This window comes from Strix uralensis, chromosome 17 (genome assembly GCF_047716275.1).
Source record: "Strix uralensis isolate ZFMK-TIS-50842 chromosome 17, bStrUra1, whole genome shotgun sequence".
In the NCBI taxonomy this organism is placed as follows: domain Eukaryota; kingdom Metazoa; phylum Chordata; class Aves; order Strigiformes; family Strigidae; genus Strix; species Strix uralensis.
In genome coordinates, this window is record NC_133988.1 from 10,327,717 (window position 1) to 10,332,040 (window position 4,324).

The 4,324-nt window shown below is 44.7% G+C and overlaps 1 long non-coding RNA gene across 1 annotated transcript; it reads left to right on the forward strand.

Annotated features, from left to right (window-relative positions):
• Positions 1-1,208: 1,208 nt before the first annotated feature.
• Positions 1,209-3,832, forward strand: LOC141951248 (uncharacterized). The gene is made up of 4 exons (XR_012631304.1): positions 1,209-1,482; positions 1,558-1,943; positions 2,217-2,368; positions 2,922-3,832. It is a non-coding gene; the product is annotated as an uncharacterized LOC141951248 (long non-coding RNA).
• Positions 3,833-4,324: the final 492 nt, after the last annotated feature.

Here is a 4,324-nt window from a genome sequence, read left to right on the forward strand (position 1 = left end):
TGCCGCAAGGGCGCACACTTGGAGTGCTGGTGGCAGGGAGGGCTGGGGGAGGGTTGTCTGAGGGAAAGGAGTCATCTGTCCTCGCTGGGTGAAGCCACCTCATGCTTGGCCTCGAACCAACTCTTTCTGCCAAGGGACTAAGGATGCTCTGCATGTCTGCAGATATGAGGAGCAGTAAGACAAGTTTGGTCAGAAGGAGAATTACTACAATATTTTCTTTCATGAGGGATGTGGAGTGCTTGAGCTGGACTTGAAGCACAGCATTATGTTCACCAGTTCTCAACTATTTCACCTGGGGAATGCCACATTTCAGCCCTTTTTCCCCCATCTATGAAAAACAGGATAATAATAGCCACTCACCTCTCCCCAGAGTATTGTGAGGGTCAACGTCTGTAAAGGGTGTGGACCATTTAAAGCAATAAAGAAATGCTAAGTATCATTATTATTAATCTTCCTGTTCCTTGGTTCCCCATTTGTAAACTCTTACCTAGTACATTTTGACTCCTGTTTCCTCATGGAGCTCTGCCCAAGGAGGTCTTGGTTGGAGATGAGCTCTCTAGCTGCTGCCACTTGTAACCACCGCCCACTTGCAAAACATCCAGGGAAGTGCTGAGAAGCCAAAGTTTTGACATTTTGGAGGACTTAATCTTATTTATGAAGCAGATTATTATTAATGTTATGTGTTCATGTCACCGTTGCAGAAAAAAACAAAGCTACTGACCCACTGGGTGCACACACACCACTGTGCATGCACCCCTTTGGTGACCAGAGGCTGGTGTCCCCCAATATATTCTCTGGTCGCGGGGCCTCCCTGTCACATGCCTTGAGAAGTGCAACTCTTCCTTTTTTAGAGATTTACACTTTCTGGTGTCAAGTTTATGGCCTTTACCCATTTGCTTTAAGCCCATTCACGGTGTAACTGTTGACATCTGAATTGATTTCCAAGACAGAGCTGCAAGTGGTCTTGTAAACAGTTGTCAGCAACAGTTGTAATTAAAGAGTAGAGAGTGCAAACACAAACCACAATAGCAGCCTGTAGGAGTTGCACTGCTATATCAGCTTTAATGTGGAGAAGCCCTTAGGGCCATATCAGTGCTTACAAGGGCTTGTTGCTGGTTTCCTCTCCTCCCTCCCCTCTTCTGAAAGGGACAAAAAAAAATATTAGCTAGCAAACCTTTTCCTTAGGGAAAGCCAAGGAGCTGGTAGTGTAAGAAATGCCATGTGCCTGTTTGACAGTGCCTCATAGGGCCCTTCTGCAACAGAGATGGGACAGAGCTGATTCACCCCCCTTCCAGAAAAGGACTTCCAGGGCAAGAACATCAATGTGGACCCTGAGCATCGGGCATCTCACAGAAGTGGGAGGTGGAACAATCTGAAGGAGGGCAAGACATGGGAGGAGATTGCTACAGATGGATCTGCTGGCCCCAAAATCCTGGAGAGGTGGTTGCAGCAGAGATTACCTATAGCAGAAATTAGTTGCAGGTTAGTTTATTTCACATTAAAATAACCCATGTCCACCAGTTTGTTTTGTCTGATGCAGATCATTTGATGTTTTAGTGCATGCTATTAAACATACTCTGGAAGTGGGTCTGCTGAAATTTGCCTGCAGCAAGAATGAAGCAGATCCCCAAACAGCTGTTGAACCTCTGCCATCTCCTAAGGAGAGCCCACACCCTTTGGCTTGTCAGCTGGAAGCAATGGTCTCGTCACCTGTGTGGTCTCTCCTGCTGCGAGGTCTCCCAGAATGGGCATCACTTTTCCATTTAAAAGGAAGTTCTCAAGCACCTGGGGCTCCTTCTGTGTCCTAGTCCTGTGTTCAGGTCCTGGGTGATGTTACTTGCTGAGAGTGGACTCACAGGGCTTCATCTACGAGCAAGTACATCCAGTGTGGCTGGGAGCACAGTCAAAGTGCTGTGGAAAAGCAAAGGAGTCTAAATTATGTGGTAAGAATAGGAAGGGTGATAATGGGATTTCTGGGACTATCTGGCCTGTGGGAACTGGGAATACTCCTGTGCTGGGACAAGACTTTGGTATTTGCTATTGTCTCCTGAGTCCTGGTTTTCCTAGGAATGTGATGCATCCCTACTTTGAACCAGTTCAAAATGTGAAGCTGATTTTCAGACACTTCACAGGGATTTAATTTTTGCTCTGTTATTGCTGAATTCTATTTATTTTTGCAGTGCCCTCCTATTACCTGTCTTCTATTTATTTTCCAGCTGGTTTCTTCTATGTGGTTCAAGAAAAATGACTTGGAAGATTAAGGGAGTGCCGTGTAGAGGGTGTAATTTCACTCACCCCTGCTGTGACATAGCCCATCCTTCAGGAGAGCAGAGGTGAACCTCCTCTTCCAGCAGCAGCACAATTTTAGGTAGGTAACTACCTCTGGGCCGCTGGGTCAGAAGGATAAGAAATGTAAGGCAAAGGGAGCAGACTTCATGAGATGTAAGCCTGTGGACAGAAAGCTGAGTAAAGCTAAGGGTTTGTAGCTGGATGCTGATTTGTGTGTCTGCTTTGTGCTGCTGTAAGGAGGTGCAACTCTGCTTCTGCACTTTTCTTAAAATATAGTGTTATCGACTTTGCAGTTGGTTCAAAGTGTGGGGAAAGGTTTTGTGGGTTTCAAGTCTGTATGCTTATCTGCCTCGTCCAAAGCCTGACTGCTCTCTTACAGTAAAATAAGCCCTGTATCTGGTGAGCCGTGTGTCACTTCAGTTCTCCCCAATCCCTCCTTGCTCTCTTAATCTAGCAAAGTTGTTTTTCTTGAGCTTGGCTTGTTTGTCAAGTGAAGCATCATACATTGCCTGGAGCCAGGATGAAACTCTTGAAACCCAATCGTTTGCATGCTGCTTCTTCGGAAAGCTCAATTTACTTGGGATGAGTTATTCTGAAGCAATATTTTCTTTCCTGTTTATTTTTCCTGACAGATCTGCTTCCTCCATGCCCTGTCACATTAAACCATTTATGCACAAAGTAAGCAGTCTGGGTTTGCCCTTGTGACTTTGCTGGAACCAGTTGCCTCTTTCTATCGTGATTCTGCCAGCAAGTGCTTCAGCAAAAGAAATGATAAACTACCCACTGCAGCCACTACATTTCAGTGCAGAGTTATAAATGAAATCACATCCTCATTTTAGGTTAATGGTCTGATATATGAATGCTGAAAGCTCTCTTTGAGTTTCATCTGGTGAAATGCTGCAGTGTCCAGAGCAAGGAGCCAGTCTGAAGGAGACCACCTTCTTTTCAGAAGTGAGCCACCAGCTCTGCAGTGGTATGTCTCTTCACAGAGGCTGATGAGGGTGGTGCCGCCACTGAACAAAAATACAAGCCGCACCCAACCAGGGAAGAAAAGCAAAACTTGAAATCCAACCAACTCATCCCTGAGGCCGCCTCCTCTTTCTTTCTTCCTTCCAGCACTGACTTCCATGGGCTGCAAAGAAACATTTATGCCTTACTTTGCAAGTGGTGCTTGAAGCATCCTCCAAACGCTAGTTTCATTTCTCTTCCACAACACCAGAAATAACTGGAACACAGGCGTCCTTCTTCACAGTATGGGTTTTCGTTTTTTTCTGGACTGCCAAATGTCTCTTCAATCTCTTATCTCTTAATACTTAAGCAAAGAATTACTTATGGGATGATCCTTTTTTTTTTTTTTTTTTTTGTCTTGAAGGCAGTCCCTGTTACTCCACAGCATAGAAATCAAGTGGGAAAGTAATCTATGCAAATTACATGTACTTTTCTGGTTGAATCACATTCCCTCCACTCATGGTAATGAGTCACTTTGCATAAAGTGGACTGTTACTATGAATGGAGAGAGCACATCAGGGCTCTGCTTCTTGAGAATTATTTCCACTTGCTGAATCTCCTTTAGGCCTGGAACCACAAGGGGTGAGACTCTGCTGCCAATCTCTCTGTGCTTGAGGGACTGTAGTTACTCAGATTTTCACTGGTATAGCAGCGAAGAATTGGTCCCAGACTCTTGTTAACCTTTGATGCTGAATGATGGTTCATGAGTAGTCATCAAAGCTGTCTCATGCAGTTCCCAAATACTGGCCATGTAGTATTTTTCCTGTAGCAATAATGAGATTAAACCAAGAACTAGCCTCCATGAAGAGGAAGGCAGAAGTGAGTCCCATCCCATATGCGGTGTCTGAGAAGTTGATTGCTCAAAATGCAGCCTGTCTGACTGAGGGACTGATTACTGCAGAGTCAGCTGCCATCTCAAAACTGGTCCTGTTTGTATCTCAGCACTAGAACAGAACAACTTAAATCAAATTATCACTCTGGAAAAATCTTATTTTCTTGTAATTTTTCCTATATAGTAACTAACCCA